The sequence below is a fragment of the Eumetopias jubatus genome, unplaced genomic scaffold, assembly GCF_037043125.1.
Source record: "Eumetopias jubatus isolate StellerSeaLion01/CBP00866 unplaced genomic scaffold, mEumJub1_p1.0 scaffold_3, whole genome shotgun sequence".
Taxonomy (NCBI): Eukaryota; Metazoa; Chordata; class Mammalia; order Carnivora; family Otariidae; genus Eumetopias; species Eumetopias jubatus.
Window position 1 is genome coordinate 45053405 of NW_028274809.1, and position 24274 is coordinate 45077678.

Below are 24274 nucleotides of genomic sequence, written 5' to 3' on the forward strand. Positions count from 1 at the left end.
AAGAATCTGTACTCAGAAAACTATAAAATACTCATGAAAGAAATTGAGGAAGACACAAAAAAAATGGAAAAACGTTCCATGCTCATGGATTAGAAGAACAAATATTGTGAAGATGTCAATGCTACCTAGAGCAATCTACATCTTCTGCTTATTTTAAATTGGGTTGTATGTGTCCCACTATTGAGTTTTGAGTGTCCTTTTATATTCCAGATAAGTCCTATGTCAAATATGTGATTTGCAAATATATTCTCCCAGTTTATGACTGATCTTTTTATTCTTCACAATGTCTTTCAAAGAGCAGGTCTTAATTTTAATGAAGTCCTATTTATTGATTTTTTTTCCTAGAAGTGTAATAGTTTGAGATTTTACATTTAGTCCTATAATGCATTTTGAGTCAGTTTTTATAATGGGCATGAAATATGGATCAATCTTCATTTTTTTTTGCTATGTATATCCAAATGTTCTGGTACTATTTTTTGAAAACTATTTATATTCTGAATTGCCTTTAAAACCTTATAAAAAATCAGTTGTTCATATACATATGAATCTATTACTGACAATTTTATTCCATTGATTTAATATCTGTACTTTCTCCAGTACCACACTGTTTTTGTTTTTGTTTTTTTTGTTCAGAAACCACTCAGACTGCATCCTTTCCCTCTCGTGGTCCCACAGGAAGAGAAGAACGATCATCAGTGGCAAAAAGCAGTTGCAGAAATTAACAGCTAGAGCTGCTTCATGCTCATTAGAGAACACCACACCTCTTACTTGTGTCCCATTGTCCACTGTCTTGATTACCGTAGGTCAACAGCAAGACTTGAAATCAGGTAGGGTGAGTTCTCCAATTTTGTTCTTCTTTACTAAAATTGTCTTGACTATATCTAGCTTATTTGCTTTTCCATATATATTTTAAAACCAATTGTTGATCTCTACCAAAACCTCTACTGGAATTTTGATTAGAATAGCATTGAAGAGATCCTGATCAAGATTAGGAATTGACATATAACTAATATTGAGTCTTCAAGTCCATGATCACAGTATATATTTCCATTTACTTAGGTCTTTTTTACTTATGTCATGAGTATTTTCTATTTTTCCACATACATATTTTGCACCTATTCGGCAATACATACCTTAGCACCTATTTATGCCTAGATATTTTATGGGTTTTGGTGGTATTGTAAATGGTAGTTTTGGGTTATTATTTTATTTTCCAATTGTTCATTGCTAATCTATGCAAATATGATTGATTTTGTGGATTGATCTTGTGTCTTGTGACCTTACTAAACCCACTTATTCTAGAAACCTTTCTGTAGCTACCTCAGGATTTTCTATGTAGAAAATTATGTTGTCTGTGAATAAACAGTTTTATTTCTTTTTCTTGTCTGATTACACTGGCTAGAACCTCTAGTATGGTGCTGACTAGGAGTAGGGAGAACACACATCTTTTCCTTATTCCTAATCTTAGGGGGAAAGCAATCAGTCATTAACCATTAAGTGTGATATTAACAATAGGAACTTTTGTAGATTTTTAAAATCAGATTGAGAAAACTGAAAGTTTGTTGAATGGATATTGAATTTTATCAGATGCTTTCTTTGAGGTGATCATATGGTGTTTCTATAGTCTGTCGTTATAATGAATTAAATTTCTAAATGTTAAGCCATCTTTATACTCCTGGGATAAGTTCTACTTGGTTGAGATGTATTACATTTTAATATACTTTTAATGTAACTTACTAGTATTTTGTTGAGGATTTAAAAAATCTAGGTTCATGAGTGCTGCTGGTCTGAAGCTTCATTTTCTTTGCAACTTATTTTTCCTGATTTTAGTATCAAGGTAATGTTGGCCTAATGAAATTAGCTGAGAAGTGTTCCTTCCTTTCTGTATTTTGGAAAAGTTTATATAAGATTAATATTATTTTTTCTATTAATGTTATGTAGAATTTGCCAGTGAAGTTATCTGTGCCTGTTGAAGAGTTTTAAAAAAAACCTATTATTTCAATTTCTATAATAGACATAGGACTGTTCAGATTATATATTTCTTCTTGAGCTTTGTCTTTGCTTTTCAAGGAGTTCCTCCTTCAGGCTTTTGTCTTTCCCCCAGAGCTGCACCATGAGAAATGCTTGTTCAGATCTCTTGCTTTGCTTCAAACTTTACTTGTGAGCACTGGTGGTTGTGGATTTCCCTTCTATTTATGGTTTCCAGAGGTCTTATACTCTCATTCTTGCTCACATTTGCCTTTTGGCAATTCATGGACATTTTAGCTGAATTCTTCATATTGACTTGTGTGGTGTCTAGTGGTTCTGTTCCTGTTCTTCATTGATTTTCATGAGATACTTGTTCTTTATCCCAGCAACCACGAAAAACAACTTTGCAAAGAAATGGCATCATCAAAAGAAATATAGTAGAATCTAATGTTGAAACTTGTCAACACCTAATAAATAAGTAAAATCTTAAAAAAGAAACTCTCAAATAAATAAATAAAATCTTTAAAAAAAAATGTGGGGGGGGGCACCTGGATGGCTCAGTCAGTTGGACATCTGCCTTTAGCTCAGGTCATGATCCCAGGGTCCTGGGATCAGTCCCCACATTAGGCTCCCTGCTCAGTGGGGAGTCTGCTTCTCCCTCTGCCCCTCCCCTTGATTGGGCTCACACACACACACACACACACACACACACACACACACACACACTCTCTCTCTCTCTCTCTCTCTCTCTCTCTCAACTAAATAAATCTTAAAAAAGAAAAAGAAACTGTCAATACCTTGAGTGACTAACTCAAGGCATGTCCAACAGATGTCTTATATCACTGTTTCTCTCAAAAATGTAAAATATTGTACAGTGCCCCTGTGAGTTCACTCTGACACCCTGGGGCACCTTAGTGCACTGTTTGGGAATGCAGGCCTTGCTATGTTGCTGCTATAGTCATCACACACAATTTAAAAACCTATGACCTCTCATCACTTCCTTTTCCAGTATAACCTTCTTCAAATTTAGCAACCGCATTCTACTTTCTGAACACATCAGTATAGTCACACATCATTTCTCATTTTCTGTTACCATTTTTCTGCCATTTTGTACCCCAAAGACTCAACTCTGAGTCCATTCTATTAGGCTAGAAAATCACCTACCATCCTCTTACTTCCTTATCTATGTAATCACTTTCTCAGTCCAGTGGAATACAGTACTTTTCTTATCTAAATGGACAATTTTTGAAACTTGTAAATTCATCTACTAAAGGCAGATGTCCAATATTTGAAATAACAAATTTTAAAAAATCTTATTAATACCTTGTTTCTTATGACTAGCATGACAGCACTGAATGCAGAGTTGGAAAGAAATGTGCAGTTGCATACTATAGATGTAAAAAGCTAAAGAGCATGGATAGCAGTAAAATATAGCAAAAAAAAATAGGATGTGATGAGTTTTTAGTACTTATTGCCTTTGTTTTAAATATAATTTATTTAATTGTAAATTTACACAATTAATTTTAAATAAAGGTCATGTTTAACAATCAGCTTATAAAAGTTCTGAAAATTTAACAATCAGCCAAGTTCGGCTGGCTTCAGTCACTCCTCTTTCCGAGGTTAAAGTTTTAGTTATAAAATTAAAGATCAAAGGGCATGGGAATTCTTTGGTTCATATTCATTTTGTCAGGTTGTTGTTACACCTTAACTTTTACTTTATGGTAATTGCTCTTGCCTTGATTTCTATTTCAATATCTGATTGCCCATTGGAACTTGAAATTGGCCACGGTTCAAGTATGTACATTACATAAATTGGCAAACGAAATGAATGAGAGCTTCTTCCACTCCTCCTTCCCCCACCCCACAGAGGGCAGTTTTTAAACATTATTAACATGCCACTGTTCTTTTTAGGATATAATTTAAAAGTAAAATAAAAAGCTATGCCTGAAGAAATGTGGCAGAATTACTCATTGCAAAAAAAAAAAAAAAAGAACTGAAAATACTTTAAATTACAGGTTGGGACTGGTTAATAATTTACAGTTTTATCTCTCTGAAACACTATCAGTCCTTATAATACACATAGGATGTCTAGACACATGGACTACTGTAGAGATATAAAACAATGTTGAGTGAAATTTTTATAATTATGTAAAAATTTTATATAGAGAGGGATAAAAATTAGAAAATGTCACAGAAAAATTTTAAATGTTGTTTAGGTGAAGCCACATTACATCCAAAAAGTATTTTAGTTTCAGTGATTTCTCATTTATTTTATATATTGAATCCAACATATCTTCTTTAACTCTAAGCAAAGTCTTTTGTATTTATTTCTTATTATAATGCTATTTTGAAGAGATGAATTATGAGACTAAGAAAACTTAAGTGGTCTTGGCAGAAACAGTATATAATGAACCTGAAAACTAAAATACTAACCCTAATAATAGTAAATTTTTAAGATGCTTTCCTGTTTACAAGCATTTTGACATATGCCATCTCACCTAATTGAGGTGGATATTACTTTGTTTGTTTTGTAGTTAAGGAATCTGTACCTCAGATAAATTCAGTGACTCAATCAAAACCATACTACAAAGGGAGTAAGTAGGTCAAGTCGTTTATTTTCCTTGGGAGGAATTATTTATTTTTATTTGTAAATGTCCATATCAGGGCATGCAATTATACATTTTAATGATGTATTCTTGTTAGCAATACTAAAGTCATAACGTAAACATAATGTATGAAGGCAAGGGGAATGTACACATGGGTAGAAAAGCATTTTCATACAGCCTTAAATTAGCTGATAGGCAAGGAGTAACTTAAGTAGCAGCATGTATGGGAGTATGACATAGGGGCTGAGCGGACCTATGAGACCAAGATGACCTAGCTTCGTATCTAACATCCCTATTGACATTCTTGCTATGTGAATGTAGGCAAGTTACTTAAGCTCTTTAAATCTAGGTCTTCTCTGGAAAATGGGCATGATAGTTCCTATTTAATAGTGTATTTTTAAGCATTGAAAATATCCTGAGGAACCCAGCACTGAATAGTCCCTCAATTATTGTCAACATGTTGTTAGAATTATGTCTTATTAATTTTCTGTGTAAAATTTTAAGAAAAAAATTCCTTTTGATTTTTTAAGAAATAATTTATGTTTAACACTTAGAACATTTAACATTTTAATTAATATATCCTATCTGTATATGCCTGTGTATACACGCATGATTATGTAATATATAAATTAAGTACTTGTAGCTAGTTTGCATACATTATTTTATATTCAGCCTTTTTAAAAAAATAAATACAGTGTTTTCATGTACCAACAATGTCTAGATACATGTGTAGAGCATATAATTATATTTTTTTCTTGCTTATATAACTGCTACTAGATTGACATATTATAGTTTCCTTAATCATTTTGGGCATGTTTTGCTTTTTTTTAATTAAGTTTTTAATTTTTATTTTTAGAGCAGAGGGAGGGGAAGAGGAGGAGGGAGAGAGAGAATCTTAAGCAGGCTCCATGCCTAGTGCAGAGCTTGACACGGGGCTTAATCTCACAATCCTGAGATCATGACCTGAGCCAAAGTCAAAAGTCTGACATTTAACTGACTGAGCCACCCAGGTGTGCTGGCAGCAATTAGTATTTTAAGAGAATATTATTTGTAATTCAATAGCAATAAATATGAAAATTTGTGAACCTAGATGGCGTAAATAATAAAACCTGATTTTAAAAAAATATAGATGCAAATATTTAATTAAATATAAACAAATTCAATCCATCACCAAACTGGAAGAAGACCATAGCAAAATAGAATTTATTCCAAGTTTACAAGAATGGGTTTCCTTGTTGATAACCTAAATGACAAATAGATAAAGCCAAGATGTTAGAGAATTAAGCAACAGTCTCCAGAGGTTTAAAGCAAGTCATTAAAGTAATTCCTTTAATACACTTACAACGAAGAATTGCCCTAGATAAAATGCAATTAATATAAATTCACCAAGGATATTTGGAAAAATTTCCTGTAAAAACTTAAAATTTACTGTTTAGTAATGGATGAACATATATAAGCCACATGACCATATAGTGGTATCAACAGATATCTGGGCCTTTAAAGGGTGCCTGGGTGCCTCAGTCGGTTGAGCGTCTGACTCTTGATTTCGGCTCAGGTCATGATCTTGGGGTCAGGAATCAAGCCCCGCATTGGGCTCTGTGCTCAGCACGGAGTCTGCTTGAGATTTTTCACCTTCTCCCTCTGCCCCTTGCCCCGCTCATGCGTGTGCACACTCTCTCTCTCAAATAATAAATAAATAAATAAATAAATAAATAAATAAATAAATAAATAAATAAAACCTTTAAAAAAAATCTGGCCCTTTAAGGAAAGAATATAATAGTACACTGCAATTTTAAGCTTTAAATTATAATAAAAAGAAATAAGACTATTTGGGGAAAAATTTGGTAATGGCTTTAATGTATATTTCTTAAAGCCAAAATAAATTTTTATTAAATATAATTGCATTTTAAGGAATTTTTAAGTTTTTACATTGATCAAATATTCCATTTAGAATTCTGAAATTAAGAAAACATGCTCACACAAATGTAATCATATTTAAGTCATGAATATGAGAAAAGCAGAATGAAAGTAGTTTTCTTTTTCATTTAGAACTCAAGGGAACTTCCTCAGACTTTAAAGTGATAAAACTTAAGCCTTCCAGTATCACAGTTCCAGACTTCAAGTTATATTACAAAGCTGTAGTAATCAAAACAGTATGGTACTGGTTTAAAAATAGACAGATCAAAGGAACAGAATAGAGATCCCAGAAATAAACCCACAATTTTATGGTCAATTAATCTTTGACAAAGGAGGAAAGAACATTCAATGGAAAAAAGACAGTCTCTTCAACAAATGACATTGGGAAAACTGCACAGGTACATGCAATTAATATAAATTCACCAAGGATATTTGGAAAAATTGCCTGTAAAAACCTAAAATTTACTCTTTAGTAAATATTACCTGGTTACTGAGTAGGACTAAAATCTGATTTAGATGATTTTGTGATTCCTAAAATTTTTTGCTTATAATTTTTTTTATTAGTTTCAGAGGTAAAATTTTGTGATTCATCAGTTGCATATAACACCCAGTGCTCATTATTACATCAAGTGCCCTCCTTAATGCCCATCACCCAATTATCCCTTCCCCCCACCCACTTCCCTTCCAGCAACCCTCAGTTTGTTTCCTAGAGTTCAGCATCTCTTATGGTTTGCCTCGCTCTCAATTTTCATCTTGTTTTATTTTTCCTTTCCTTCCCTATGTTCATCTGTGTTATTTCTTAAATTCCACATACGAGTGAAATCATATGGTATTTGTCTTTCTCTATACCTGAAACTGATATAACACTGTATGTTAACTATACTGGAATTAAAATTAAAAACTTAATTAAAAAATAATTAAGCCCTTCAATCTGCTTAGCACACTGTCTGGCACTTATGAGACATTCAAATATTTGTTCAATTCAACTGAAATCAGTTTTGCAGCCATTGAAAACCATTTCACAATTTTGTTCATTGAACTGTTCTATGATAAAAGGTCAATGAGCAAATAGTTCTGAGTCCTGGTATCATCTCTGTACTAATAAGCTATGTGACCTTGGACAAATCATTAAATTCTTTGGCCTTATTGAGCTATGACCCATAAATTCTTAGCATTGGACTTCTAGGACATGTAATTCACTTGTTTATTTTTGTTTGTGAATGAACTTTTTTATCTATCAATGTTGGATGAGCTTAGAAACTTACAGTATTAGGCCTGAAATATTAGCTAAACAATAAATAACCTTATATGAGATAGGCACTATTATTCTGGAACAGCTCTGTCAGTAGAACTTTAATGAGTCACAAATGTGAACTACATATTTAACAGAAAATTTTCTAGTAGTCCCATTAAAAAATAAATAGAAACAAGGGAAAATTAATTTTAGGAGTATATTTCATTTAACCTAGGATATTCAAAATGTGTAATCAATATAAATATTAATGAGATATTTTACATCCTTTTTAATATAATATCTTTAAAATCCACTGTGTATTTTACAACACATCTCAATTAAGACTTGGCACATTTCAAGGGAGGGGAATCGGAGGGGGAGACGAACCATGAGAGACTATGGACTCTGAGAAACAAACTGAGGGTTCTAGAGGGGAGGGGGGTGGGGGGATGGTTAGCCTGGTGATGGGTATTAAAGAGGCCATGTATTGAATGGAGCGCTATGTGTTATACCCAAACAATGAATCATGGAACACTACATCAAAAACTAATGATGTAATGTATGGTGATTAACATAACAAAATTAAAAAAAAAGACTTGGCACATTTCAAGGACTTGATTGCCACATGTGCCTAGGGGCTAACTGTATTAGTCAGTATAGTTCTCGGTCTGCCGACATAATAAAATAATACAAAAGAGTGTCTGTCATTATCGTGTGAAGTCTAACATGATGGCCAAATAAACCTTAAGATGATTTTCAAGCACATCAGAGGAACAGAAGTTTCCCCTTTCTTGATTTGTAGAATGGGTGAAATGGAGAAGTTCTCTTTCACGTCTGATACCAATGCTGTGGTTCTGTCAAAGTGCCTTGCATAGAGCAGCCACTTAACATTGTTGTATGTGGTGTGCAGATTATATATGTATGCCTTGTCTCATTCCATAAAAGCTTTGAGGCAGAAACTGTTTGTGGAAAGACAACTGAAAAAAAGAGAGAGAGAGAAGGAAAGAAGGGAGGAAAGATTAAAGCAATGAAGGGAGAAACAGGGAAGGGAGGAGGGAGCAAGTGGGGGAAGAAAGAGAAAGGAAAGGAGGAAAGAAAAAATTGGAGAAGGGTCAAATCTGAGATATGTCAATCTCCATCATGCTTATTGGTAATTATTCCTGGTATCAAGTGAACTTTCAAACAGAAAGCTTAGCTGTTGGGTGCAGTGCTCTTTTAAGCTACAAAGTACATTTTAAAAGCAGACCATGTCCCAAGAACCCCTTAGACTGTGGACTTATTTACATGTGGCACAGGCCTAACAGACCTTGGGCTTTGTGATCACAGCCCTGTAAACTGTAAAGTTTACATCACCATGAGAATGACCAAGCACAAAATCTGCAATTTGCTCCCTGGATTTTCGTGTTCAATGATATTTAAAAGGGTGTCATGTTAATATAAATATATTTCAACTTGTAAATTTTAATTTTAAGATTTAAGTGAAATCTCTTAGTGGCTTAAGAGGTACTCTCGGTTGAAGCCCCACTTAATTAGGTTAAAGTATAGACTAGTCTACTTTTAGATGAATTTCTAGTTTGAGGTTGAATTGGGAGATAAACTTCCAGGGAGTAGAACAGAGAAAAGTATACCTACTAGCATATTCAGGGTAGTTTTCATGGCAGTTGAACTAAAATTCAGGCCTTGGTCATTCACGTTTGCATTGGTTGGACTATGAGTCACTTGAATGCAGTGGATCTATTACCCTCACATCTACCTAGTCCCTGACACAGTAGATGATTTCATCCACCTCTGGTGACTTCTGTTATCTATATGCTAAGAGCTCTCAATTTGTAACTTTAGTCTGGGTCTCTCTTTTGAGTTGCAGACCCATTTAAATCAAGACCTCCACTTGGTTGACTCATAGGTATTTCACACTCACTGTGTCCTAGACTGAACTCATGTTTCCCACTGAACCTGCTCCTCCTCTAGGGTTCCTTATCTCAGTAAATGGTATGGCCATTCACCCAGTTACTCAAGCCTGAAACCTTGACTCATTAAGTTCCCTTACCTCCCACAGCTTATCAATCACCAATTCCTTCAGAGTCCCCTCAGCCTCAGATGGATATCTTCAATCTCTTCACCTTTCTCCCTCTCTGCAAACACCACTTTAGTCCATCATATTTTCCCTGACTTCTCTGGTAGCCTGTATTCTCCATATCCACTCAGGCATCTCTTCCATCTCTGCATTCCAAGCACTGTGGGGACTTTCAAATATGTAAATCAGATCACTTCAGCCCCTCTGCTTAAAATATCAGTGTTCTCAGAATAAATTCTAAACTCTCATACTATTTTAGAATATGGTGTTTTAGAATAAATTCTAAACTCTCTCACATGGCCCTTCACTTGTGGTGCTTTCCCCTTGGCTTACGAGTTCCAGCCTCTTTGGTCTTCTTCCTGTTCCTAATACAATCCAAGCTCCTTCCACCTCCATTCCTTCCAACATGTCTACACCCTGCTCCAACACATGCAAGGAATTCTAGTTCATTTCTCAGGTTTCACCTTAACTCTCCCTTCCTCTTTCAAGCTTTTTCTGTGCAAAATAGGTTAAATCCCCTTTATGCGTTCTTGTAGCTTTCTGTTGCCATTGTGATCTTAATCACATTTGTAATATTTGTACAATGTTATCTTTCCAGTTGGGTTTGGACTGTGTTTTTTATATCTTTCTGTATCCCCAGTAACCAGCACGGGCATTGATGGATAGCAGGCACTCAACAATAAATATTACTTGAAATGATGAAGGAATGGATAAGTATATCCTGATATTTGATTTAATTAGCAGCTGGGTTTTTGCTCTTCACATGTCTGGGCCCACAGATTTTAAAAGACTTTATTACACTCCTGAATATTTTCATGTGGTAATAATAACCCATAAGGATATGTTAAAATTATTCAGTCTTTTTCCTACATGAACATCAAATACCTAAGATGTTATTGAAAAAAAGTGGAATAAAGAAGGAATATATATGTTTTTACATACAGCATGCAGTAAATTTTGAGAGTTGACACAGAATTAAAAAGGGATAGAGTTATTAAATCAGAGTTATTTCAGAGCAAGAGGCATCTTAAGAATCACCCATTCACTTTAGTTTAACCTCAATTAAGCAACATAATCATTTGGATCAATTAAATTAGAATCCCCGGGGATAGTATGTTCTAAAAACTCCTGAAATGATTCTAATGTGTATCCATGAAAGAGAACCAATGATCTGGCCCAACCCTCCCTTTTTCTATAAAAGGAAAATTAAAGCTCAGAGTTCTTAAGTAACTTGCTCCAGGTCACACAGTTAGTGTCTATATTAGTTGTCTATATTAGTGGTCCATTTAGAAGAACATATTACCTTATATTAAAAGCTAGAAAAATGGAAATTGAGGGGTGCCTGGGTGGCTCAGATGGTTAAGCATCTGCCTTTGGCTCGGGTCATGATCTCTGGGTCCTGGGATGGACCCCCATGTCGGGCTCCCTGCTCAGTGGGAAGTCTTCTTCTTCATCTCCCTCTGCCCGTCTCCCTGCTCATGCTCTCTCACTCTCTTTCTCTCTCTCTCAAATGAATAAATAAAAAAACATCTTTTAAAAAATGGAAATTGATATGGAAGAACACTGCTAAGCTTTTAAAATCAATGATTTCTTTCTTCAGGATGTCTAATTTCTGATTGGCAATTGAGCCTGAAGATCTCATTAGATCACTTGGTAAAATATTACCTAGTAGCTTGGATCAGGGTTTCCTTGATTCTTCTGATGTAAGAATTGCCTGGGATGCATGCTAAACATTCCAATTCCTAGACCTATATCCTAGACATTCTGATGCAGTAGGTCTGGAGCAGGGCCCAGGAATTGGAATGGTTTATGATCCCATAAGTGATCTTATCCTCAGGTATGTTTGGGAATCACTGGCTTAAATGAGGTCATAATTTCCATTTCCAGAGATGCAGCAATGAGGCCATAAAGAGCTAAAGCATAGTGATTTGGGTTTACTCCCAAGGAAGAAGGTCGGTGTCAAAGACCATGATGCAGAAGTTAGTTAAGGTGTGCTGATAAGGAGATCAGGAGTCTTGAAAGCTAAGGGCCAACAGAGGGCTTAGGCTAGAAATGAGCTGGCAAATGGCAGGTATGCTGGTGATTGTGCCTCCAAGTAGCAGTGAACCATATGAGGTGACCTCATATAGGGTGGAGCCCCAAATGTCAAGATAAGGTCAGGAATATGTATTTCTGTAAAGGACTGCCTGTATTCCTACACCAGCAGGAGGCTTCCATGGAGACAGTTTGTAGGGACTCACTGACGGCCTTCTTTGAGCATAGCCCATATAGTTAAGATATGGTAACAGCATATAATGGAATTATAATCCACTGGGGCAAACATGAAACTCCAGCAGATACTAGAGAGTTAAATTAAGTGCTAGGTATTTTAGGATAGACTGCCAGGGCTGTAAATATCTTTAAATAGAAAGGTCTTGATGAGATCTCCAGTAGTCAGAGAACGCTTCGTGGAGGGGCTTCAGCCTGAGCTGGCCTAAAAGAAAGGCCAGGATTTTGACAGAGAAGCATAGAGAAGGGAGATCATCACTGAACAAGGAAGGCCCAGGATGAGGAGCACAGAGAAGCAAGGGTTCCCCTCAGCCAATTGGTAAGGTAGTGAGGAGTTTGGGGAGGCTGTGGGGGGGCTCGTGAGAGACAGCATGATGAGGGGTAGAGAGAGACAGCATTTCAAGTGTCCTGAATATTAGTTCATGAAATTTAAACTTGATGCTTCAGAAAACAGATTTATTAGTGCTTTCCTAGTGGGACAGTAACTTGGTGAAGTTAATTACTTCAGAAGATTGGTCTGGCGGCAGGATGTTGAATGAACTGGAATTAGGTACAGGGAGGACCACTGAGGCATTTTGAGCAAGGGCTATAGTGAGGGCCAGGGATAAGGTGGAATTCACAGAAACAAAAAGGAGAAGCTGAGTGGAAGAGCATCTGTATCACCTGGAGAGGAACGTGACAGGGAAACTGAGGGAGAGGGGGAATTAAAGATGGGTCCTTATATATATATTTTGTTCACATTCTTGAGTGTGTTTTTAGGATATTGCTATTTTTGTTTGTTTACCCACTCTTGGGATTTACCAAAACTTTCTGCTCTGCATAGAAATACTGTGGCTCAAGGGTTATGGATATGAGATGTGAATTCCTAAGATTCTCTCATGACTCTGTAGAAGTGAGGTTTTTGCTTCACTGTTATCCTCTGAAGGTCCTCCTGTGACCTCTACCTACAGCTAGTGCCTTTGTGGGTGAGAAGCCAAGGGAGAGGCATGAAGACAAGCGTCACATATGGGAGATGTAATGCAGTCAATACTATGGGGTCAGCTAAACCTCAGCAGGTTGGGTCATCTTGGGCAAGTTGGTAACATCTTTGAGTTGCCATTTCTTTTTTTCCCTCCAAATTTGTATTTAAATTCCATTAGTTAACATACAATGTAATATTTGTTTCAGGTGTAGAATTTAGTGATTCATCACTTACATATAACACCCAGTGCTCATCACACCAAGTGCCTTCCTTAATACCCATCACCTCTTTAACCCATCCCCTGCCCACCTCCTTCCACCATTTCTTTACTTGTAAAGTAGAGGTAATAACATCGACATACATACTTGTTGCAGCTGTTATACCAATTAAAGATTTCTAAATAGGAGCCACAGTGGTGATAGTGGTTTTGAGTGGAGCAAGATGTTAGTCTCTATTCTCTGCAGCACTCTTGCCCAAATTCTATTTTACAAAGCACAGGAACTAACCACCCCTACTGACTTCTACTCTAGGTTGCAGTTTCAGTGGCATATGGAGCTGAAAGAATTGGGAGCTTTTATGCTCTAAGCTGGGCATACTCTGAAATGACTAGGCCAGTTTTACACAATTGGGAAAATAAAGTCTTTGATTTGTCAGCCCCTACATTTGGAATTAATAAATGAAGCTTTAAGATTTTGTTATTTTCAGGATCTCTAAATCTGGCTTGCTTTGATTATCTGTTAGAAAATCTTCAATTTGGTTTTTTTATATTCATAGTATCTAGAATAAGGTATCCACCTATATTCATTATATTTTTTATGTGTAAAGTGTTTTCATGTAAGTGATTAAAAGATTTTTCTTAAAGCACTTAATACTCATGAGTGTTATACCAGGTCCTTTGGAAGAATATAGAAGAATAACAAAGCTCTTAAAAGACTTAAACCTAGGTGAAGAGACAAAATATAAATGAATGGAGCTACTTGAGGACAATTGCAGAACAATTCACTGCCATATACAAAATAAAATAAAGGCGACTAGCCTCTTACATGCGAAAGTGATACAGAAAGATAAAATAAGTTGAGTTCATAAGATCCAGTTATAGGAAGTGCAGCCTCACAGTATAGATGTAGGACTTACCAAGTCTTGGGTAAAATCGGGAGGATGGGCAGTGGTTAGGGCTCAGCCTATGGTGTCAGATAGACTAGGACCAAACCCTGGCTTAGTGCTTAGTAGATGTGCAACTTTGGGCAAGTGATTTCTATCCTTTACTTTCTGTTTTCTCATTTTTAAAATGGGGATAATCATAGTAGCTACTTCATTGGGTTGTTATAAAGATTTAGTGATTTTATACCTAAATGCTTGAAATCTGGGCAGTCTGACTCCAAACTTTCAGCTGCAAACCCCCACACTACAGCAGCCTGGAGTTGTCATTAGAATTGTGATTGTTGTTCTTATAATATCATGTGAAACAGAGGGATTAGGGAAACACTAAAAGAGACCATCTGAGGTTGTTACAGAAATCTAGGTGTAATTGATATGGATCTGTATTAAGGTAGTGGCTTTAAAGGCAGACATAAAAAGGAATAGATGGAGCAAAGGACCAAATCTAAAAGACACTGCATGATATAAATCCAGAAGGTAGTTTGATGGTGAAGTCCAAGTATAGACAGTGACATGTGAGATAACAGGATTGTGAGCCCAGGTGCTCAGAACTTGGGTGATGCCATTGAAAATAATGCAGAGCTTTCCTTTTATTATGGGAAAATGATAAGCTCAGTTTTTGAAATGTTAGATTTTGTATGTCAAAGGGAAATCTAAGGGAAGATCACTTCTAGACAATCAAAATATGGTTGATAAGAAGCTGAAGACAGAAATAGAAATTTGCTTTTGTATCACATTGCTATTGTGTCACTGAAATAAAATAGGTAGGGTTGGAGTATTGCCGCCCTCATCAGATTATTGACATATTTCTGGGGTCTGGGTGACTAGCCACCCTTAGGTGTCTTCATTTAGAGTACTTTTATATTTTCTGATTCTGCTTCCATGTATTTCCTTATTTTAGAACTACTTTAGCCTTGTATGCATTGCTAAAATGTTACAAAGGTTGGTAATCTTGTTGCTCAGTGGCCTAGTGATTCTCTCCATAGTCATCATCCATTTTATCAGCATTAATACTTTAATAAATGTGTATTAATAGTTCATCAAAATGTTTCTGAGATTTAGTATAATAATATTATCACATGATTGTTTTAGCAGAGTTCAAATTGCTACTGATCAAATGTGGAACACAAAAACCCAGCCCTTCCCTTTTCCCTGAGATGACATTTCCCTCAGGTCAGAGTACAATGTTTTATAATTATACTTAGAAGCTGTACATTCCTAGCAGTTGACTAGGGAAGCAGTCATATCTATGGAAGAGCTCAAAATAACTTTCAGTGTCATTATAGTACCTTGTAAAAAAAAAGTTATATTTTCTTGAGGTAAATGGGTTAGGTCAGATTTTCTCAACTTCAGCATTATTGATATTTAGGGCTAGATAATTCTTCATTGTGGGGGGCTGTTGTGTGCTTTATGGGATGTTTAACAGCATCCCTGACCTCTACCCACTAAGTGATAGTAGCAGCTCCAGCCCCCAAAATGTGACAACAAAAAATGACTCCAGATAATGCCAAATGCCCGCAGTGAAAACCAGGTACTTAAATTCTTCCATTTTAGCTATTCACATTGCTAATGTTGAATCTTTAATACCATATGAAATAACACATGCTACATACACATTTTACCACTAAGGATTCTAGAGATCCTTGCTTCTTAATGAAGAATTTGCCTGATTTAGATCTGTATGCTTTTAGAATGTAAGCCATATTATTCAATATGCAGAATGATATATAGAAAAAAGGACACCAGAGACTTGTTCTCTTGTGTTCTCTCTGACAGTATCTTGCTGAATGTTCTTAAGCAAATATTTAAAATCTATTCAACATTCACTCATCTGAGACTTATTAAGTAACTCCTACACACCTGGTACTGTTGCTATCCACTGACCATACAAAGATGAATAAGATGGTCTCTAACCTCAAAGAACTCTCAGTCAAGCGGAGAAGCCAGATGAGAAGACAGTTACACCATAACGTGATAAATATTGTAGCTGAGGATTAGAAAACGGAAAGGGTAATTCTACTTGAGGAAATAGAGAAAGGCTTTTCAGAGTAAGTAAAACTAGAACAGATTTTTAAGATGAGTAGGACTTTGCCAGACACAGGAGGAGAACAAGAACTTTGGGCAAAGGAAACAGCCTCTGCAGAAGACTTGGCTTTCAGGAAATAAGCATGTTGGCAGGTCTGGCATAGGGGAGATGTAGAGTGGTGGTGGGAGAGGGGGCTGGGGAAGTGGGCAAGACTGAGTGGCCACAGGCCTCATATGCCTGCTTAAGGTCTCTGAACAGTTTTTTCCTGTTGGCCATGAGAAGCCTTTGAAGGATTTATAGGCAGAAGAAGTTTTATTCTCTGGTTCACGGATAGTCTAGCCAATGTTGAGATAATGTGTTTTCGAATCATGTTTACTTTTAGCTATTTGGACACAGTTATCTGTTCAGTTAAAAAAAAAATTTGAGGGGCACCTGGGTGGCTCAGTCAGTTAAACATCTGCCTTCATCTCAGGTCATGATCTTGAGGTCCTGGCATTGAGCCCAGTGTCAGGCTCCCTGCTCAGAGGGAACCTGTTTCTCCCTCTGCCCTTCCCCTCTCTTGTGCTCTCTCTCTCTCTCTCTCAAATAAATAAATAAAATCTAAAAAAAAAAAAGGTTGAGTGCCTATAATGAATAAGTTCTTGTGTTACACATGGGGGAAACAGAGCCAAAAAACACAAAAAACAAAAAACCAGGAAGAATGTACTTTACTAGGGAAGAAAGCCTGGTATTCACAGACATTTGTACATAGTAAGGAGATACCAGACACAGAGGGGTTATTAATTCTGTCTGAGAGAGTCCGGGAATGTGGGAAGGCATCATAGGACTTTGAGGACTTTGATGCTATCTGCCTCATGAACAAAGGCTTGGTAACCTCACCTTGAAAGTCTGCTCACTCTAGGGACAGAAAATGTACCCTTCCTCTTTTGGTTTTCCTAAAACTAGTATCGCTTCAATTTATAAGTTTACATGGATACATTTAAAGGCCCATTCAGACCTTTACTCAAATGTGAGGTTTTTTTTGAGGGTTTCCCTGGTAATCCCCTTCTTTATTTCATTTTTTAATATTACTTTTATCACCATATAACAGATTATATTGCATATTTTATTAATTTTATTTATTATTTTCTCCCTGAATAATGTGAGCTCCATGTGGCAGCGATTTATGTCTGTTTTGTTCCCTGCTGTATCTTCAGTGCCTAGCAGAGGCCTGGTATATAGTAGATTTCAGTAAGTGTTGAATAAATGAGCATAATTTTTATAATTACTTATGTTAGACTATCTAGAATTCAGTTAAGTGTACTATATCATTACCTATTAATGGATTTTTATATTTAAACAATTGTTAAATACTCTTGGAAATGGCTTTATTTCCTTCAGTTTTATTCCATATTTTCCAAGGAAAGTGAGTTATTTCTTTTTTTTTCCTGTCTTGAGTCATACTTAAATTCAAAATTCATGGCTACTTTCATAATGGCTGAATGATGTAGTACAATTTTTTTAACTGAAGCTGTTGAAACCCATTTAGAAATTTCAAGACCAGTAAATTGCTTTGAAGTATATATTTTCAGTATCTATAAATATTTAATCCCAATAACAAGATTTGGCTTTCAATAGGTCAAAGTGTTTTGAATCACTTTGGAAACATATCTAGTGTTAATGTACATTTATTTTAACTCTGTGGAAATCCTGAGTGTTTCTTTTTCCTCCTTCACTCCTTCTTCAGCCCCACTTCTTTCTTTCTTTGCTGTATTGCAATGGAATAGTACTTAAGTTAGTGATTTGAACAGCAGAAATGTATTCTGTCCATAAAGGGGGAGGAATTAAAGTTAAATTAACTTCAGTGTCTGTTGCTTCAAATTGAGAGATTGTATTTGGTTGGTATAGTGGGGGAAGAAGTTGACCTTGGTTCAGTCAACTATGGTCAGGAAAGAGACATCATACGCTGCCTAAGATTCTTTTTTCAATGGGGACTATGGTGGTAGCAGGTATGTGTGTCTGTATGGGGGGATGGGTAGGGAGAGAAGGGGCAGGGGTCAGCTATACAGACACCCCTGAAGTACCTATAGTATTAACTGCTCAGCTTGAGTAGAGAAGGACCATTTTTTTTCTAGAAGCATTAAAAACATTTAAAAAAATCATTAAGATTAACAAAGTTTTTCTTTTTGTTCTGAAGCTGATGGTCTGTTCATCCAATCTTTTCACTATTTTCTAGTATTTATATTTAGCCTATATAGCATAATCTTATTCAAGAAAATTAAATTTCAAGACTTTTTTCTCTTTGTCTTCCCCCTCCCCCTCCCTCTCCTGTCCCTCCCTCCCTCCCTCCCTCTTTCTTTCTTTCTTTTTCTTCCTTCCTTCCTTCCTTCCTTCCTTCCTTCCTTCCTTCCTTCCTTCCTCCCTCCCTCCCTCCCTCCCTCCCCCCCCTTCCTTCCTTCCTTCTTGGCTGAGATCCCGACTGAGGAAAAAGAAAGGTACTCTTTTGTTTTGTTTGATATCTAAGATAAATTCTCTGTTCAAATCAAGTATTTGCTTTTATTTTTTTCTCTTGCAGTTCAACAAACTTGTCAAAATTTTACATCATAAGAACCAGTCAGGTAGCTCTCTGTTGTCTCAGAATAAGGCTGTGTTTTGAAATGCTGTTTTATTCAGTTTATTTTTACTGTTTGTTTTTTTTTCTGTTTCCATCTCTTCTTCCCTGCCCCTACCCCTTGATGTTGTTTAGCAGTTTGTGTTCCATGTTAGCATTTTGATTCCTTTTCAAGTTAAAACAAAATAAATAAACAATACGAGGAACATGGATGATTCTCTGGAATGAAAATTGAGCTTTCCCCAGCTAACAAGGAGATAGATTCAAATGACCACATGTTTTGTTTTCATAGTTGTCTCTATTTCTGTTGGAGACATATGCTGAATTATTGCCCAACCAGAGGCATTTCTTGGCCCAGTGTGGAAGACAACTTTTAATCCAGCATGCCTTCTAAATTCCTGTGCAGGATGAAAATATGAGACAGATGCAGTACTTTCTACAGAGCCATACACACATTTATTTGTGCCACAAATAAATGTTGGCTTTTACTTTGTGTTGGGCTAGGTGCTGGGAATATAATTGTGAACAAGATAGGAAGCTGTCTGTGCTTCAAGTAGCATGTGATGTAGTTAGGGAGGTAGATAGGTGAACAGATAGTTATCTTCTGAAGTGATAAATGCTGTGACGTGGAAAGTGCAATTTGCTATGGGAACATTTGAGGAGCAACAAAACAGATGGGACACGTGGTGGACGCGGAGAAGTCAGGGAAACCTTAAAGGAAGTCTTAAGATGAGACTAGAAGGAGTACAAATTAGCTAGGCCAAGGGTGAAAGAGTGGGTTTCAAAGGAAGGGAGAATAGAAGTATTTACTCATAATCACCACAAACAGACAATGCAATTTCTCCATTTCTGGGGATATTTACTGAGGAGTTACCTTCATGTTGTTCTACCTGCTATTGGAGCATCCAAGTTGGGTGAACAAGTAATTCTTCACCAAAGCAGACATGTGAGGAATGGCCAGTCCCAATTTGGGCAAGTAACATCGTCTACCTTTTAGACATTAGAGGTTCCTTTTAGAGCTTCAGTTTGTTTTTGAAGAATCCTCAAGCCCAGCATGACTGTGCATACCCTTCTGTCAAGGCCTGTGCCACCTTTGCTAAAACTCTTGGAGCACTTGAAAACCTCCTCAGCCATGTTCATAATCTAAGGGTTTTCTCCCTTTGCTTAAATAAATAATTTCTGCCACTATAAAAAAATTGCTTGCTAATTCATTTATTTGTGTTATCTGTCTGGTGTTTAAAACCATCTGAATTTTTAACCTTGTCAAAAAGATAATGTTTGGCAGCATTGATACATAAAAATGTAAAGTACTTACATGGCAAAATATTGCAGAAACAAAAGTTAACTACAAATGACACTGGGAAAAATATTTGAAACATAGAAGAGATAAAAAGTGGAATATTACTCAGCCATCAAAAAGAATGAAATTGGGGCGCCTGAGAGGCTCAGTCATTAAGCATCTGCCTTTGGCTCAGGCCATGGTCCCAAGGTCCTGGGATCGAGCCCTGCATTGGGCTCCCTGCTTGGCAGGAGGCCTGCTTCTCCCTCTCCCCCTGCTTGTGTTCCTGCTCTTGTTATCTCTCTGTCAAATAAATAAAATCTTAAAAAAAAGAATAAAATATTGCCATTTACAGTGATGTGGATGGAACTGGAGGGTATTATGCTAAGAAAAATAGGTCAGTCAGAGAAAGACAAATCCCATATGATTTCACTCATATGTGGAATTTAAGGAACAAAACAGGTGAACATAGGGGAAGGGAAGGGAAAATAAAATAAATGAAAACAGGGAGGCAAACCATAGGGACTCTTATCTAGAGGAAACAAACGGAGGGTTGCTGGAGGGGAGATGGGTGGGAGGATGGAGTAATTGGGGGATGGACATTAAGGAGGGCACTTGAAGTAATGAGCACTGGGTGTTATATGCAACTGATGAATCACTAAATTCTACCTCTGAAACAAAAAATACAGTGTATGTTAATTAAATTGAATTTAAATAAAAAATTAAAGAAAAAACAAGCTAAAGTTAATGAACAAGAAATTAATTTAAAAATACAAATGGCTAATAAGCTTGTGGGAACTGTAAATTAAAACACCAACATACCTTTTTTTTTTTGACAAGTTATAACATTAAAACACCAGTCTCCAAAAATGTATAGACCAGAGCGACTCCACTCCAATCCATTCATCCACTTTGATTGGCCTTTTATTAGGTGTAGGCTTGGGATTCTGTCACTCCAAGGACCCCATTCTCACTGCATTCTATATCAATATCATTTCCAGGGAACGCAACTCTAAACAAAGTGAACAATGACCTTGGGAACCTGGGCAATGCTGTGAGCCTTAGGGGTGAGCACAAAGTATTTGAAAACATTATTTTAAAAGAGCAATAGCTCCTTAACTATTCAGCTAATGAGTTTTGCCCTCCTGCTTTTTCATATAGGATGGATCCTGGAAAGGAGAAACATAGTGCTAGAAGCAAAGTAAGATTGGGGGATCCCTTCTTACTAGCGTCCTGTGTCTTTCAGTCCTGTCTGATTGCTTCATCTCCTGTGTATCATTAGAGATAAGAAAAAAGGACTTTGGATTTGTCCTCAGACTAGTCATTCAGCCCTTGGTTAGATGTCCTTGGTCTGTGGTTTCATAGCAAAGATCCCCAGACTGACAGTCACATCTGAGTTTCTCTAGTACTGGATTTTTCATTCATTGGGTTAACTCAGTGTCTCTGAACATTAAGAGGATCAAATAAAATGAGGGATGTGCAATATTATTTGCTATATTAAGAGTTGGAATTAATCCTGACCATTTGTAGGCTTTGCTTCCTCTGTAAGACTGGCACTATTTGTAAAAGCTATAGTTTGTTGTTCTAGGCCCATAAGTTGGGGGCTTGGGTGGGGTGATGAGCCTGGGATGGAGACACAATCAGCCACACTGTTCTACCTTCTCATCCCAGGCATGCAATCAGGTGGCTCAAAGCGTTCCTTTCACTTTACCTTTCATTGGGCCCCACGAGTCACCTTTGCCTCATTCTCTGTGATCCCATCCCTTTGATATCTATTTTGCTTGCAGACACTCCCTATGCAAGTCTGTGGCTTTGATCAAGATGACATGGATATGCATGAAGATGAGGACCTTCTTGGTATCCTTGACTATTCTGGCTTCAAAGCATTGGATGAGGGTCCAAGGCAATCCTTCTTCCTCCTTATTTACCAAAGTCTAAACTATTTTCTCACTTTATGCCTCATTTTCCCACAGGCAGAGAGGCTGTACCATGAACACTTTGGCCATTGATAGCAGGATAATACCTTAACCTAGCAATGTGTCATCAAATTGGGTACCTTAAAGACTTGGAAAGAGGGGCTTTCCTTCCCTGGGGTGCCTACTCCAGAGGGAAACCTATTGATCATATTTAAAATTTGCTTTCCAGACTTATTTCCACCACAGACATGGCAGATTCTTAAGTGAATTTACCCTAATCTTAAGTTGTGCTCTGAGCCTGCCCAGGATCCAACCCAGCAATATTGCCTACCTTACAAACTCCTACCTAGTGTGTACATAGCTCTGGGTTCAGTAATACTGGAGACCATGTCTAAAATGCAAAAGGCCACAGTTTTCAGGAACAATGTCCTGTCCCTCACCTACTTCAGAGCTGGGCTGTCTCGGTATGATGTGGATGGGGAAGTGGAGAGGAGGTAGGAAGAGCTGGCCCAGGCCAGGACTCAACTTTATGCCTCAAGCTTGGAATCCATTTCACACTTCAGTAGTGGAAAGTGACATATTGCATGGCAATATGTACAAATTGCTTTTCCAGGTCTTCTTTTGCTTCCCAGACTGTTCTCCCTCTTTTTGTCTTCTTCCTGACAAGAAAGAGGAAGGGAGACAATGGATATTGCTTTACTACGCTTATTCCACTTTGAGTACACAGAATCCTATAGTCAGGTAGCCAACATTACTATATGTACATACTCATGCACCTGTACCTTTCACACAGCTCTTCTCACCTTCTGTGGGGTGAGAGAGGGAGGGAGGTTCTTCAACCTATAAAAAAAGGCCATTGAGAACTATTCACCTTTCATTTGATCCAGGAGGGTGAGCAAGACCCAGCAGCCTCTCTGCTGCCTACTTCTCTGTCTACATACCTCTAAGCTTGCAGGGTGAGCAAAGCTAAAGTAAACTTCCTTCCCAGCCTCTGGTCACCTCTGAGAAGCCACAGCAGGCCCTCCTTCCTTCCTCTAAGCCCAAACTTCGGAGATTCCCTAAACAATACTCCAAACATAGGACCAACAGAAGGGAGCCCTTTGGTATTAGAGGAGCAAATATGTTTGGAAAGAATAAAAACCTTTGGTTGTGAGAAACAGAACAGAGATCATCCTTTTCAGAGGATGTGGTAGCATGTGGAGTGATTAATTTTCTCTAATTGTACAGAAAACGTTCTTTATTTTTAACAGTTCTGTAATAAAAATTTTCCTTCTCAGAAGAGATGGAAGACTATCTTGCTGCCTTGATGGAATGCATCCTTAAAGACCTGGGACTGTGGAGAGGGTGGCCTGAGGAACATGGTCTCCTCCCCCCATGCTGGCAGGGCATGACTGAGGACACAGGGGCTATGGAATAGGGATGATCCAGGCACAGTGGCTGATCCGTGATTCTGACAATTTTGTAGTGGTGCCTAGAGATATGAAAACCAAATACAAGTATCCTACTGGGTCATGTTCTGGATGAAAGAAAATACCTTCATGGACATTGTTTTATAAGTTGACATTTTAATAGAGACAATAGATAAAATCATGAAGCAATGTTAAATTTATTGTAGTTTATGTGTACCATGTGTGTATAAGAAATTATCTTTTTTTTTAAACAGAAACTATAGTATTTATAGGTAAAGGGCTTTGATATATGTGGCCTGCCCTTTAATGTTTGAAAAAATATATTTCTCTATCCATCTATCTGTACATAGAGAGAAAGAGTGTGAGTGAGCAAGGGAGTCCAAGGGAGAAATGAATAAAAGAGGGCAGATCTGGTCATAGGTATACTCATGCAACTCTTCTTTAGGTTTTGTATGATTCCCAAATTAACAACAAGTTGACTCTGTTTTCCTTATCAAGAGGAATACATCTTATTTTAATATTTTATTATGAAAAATTTTAAACATGCACATCAGAGAAAAAAATATAATGAATTCTTATGACCCACCTCCTACTTTTAAATTATTGTCATTTTTTCATTTGTGACAATCCCTTTAAAAAAACATAGAGAAGCAGTCTAGTTCAATTTCATGTCCTCCATCTCTTGGAGGCAGGGCTAAGCCTCACCTGGACCAAGCTCTCTGACCCTCTGGGGCTCTCCCAGTCCTTCACCACTTGAGAAACACAATTTGCACAGCAGATTCCCATGACCTTGTTGCCTGGCACTCAGCTTCCAAGGCTCTGGGCATGGATTTGCCTTGTTCTCTAGTCGGCTCCCAGGTCTATTTTT

The 24274-nt window shown here is 37.0% G+C and overlaps 1 pseudogene; it reads right to left on the minus strand.

The window, feature by feature from the left end:
• Nucleotides 1-637: 637 nt before the first annotated feature.
• Nucleotides 638-773, minus strand: LOC114226004 (small nucleolar RNA U3; annotated as a pseudogene).
• Nucleotides 774-24274: the final 23501 nt, after the last annotated feature.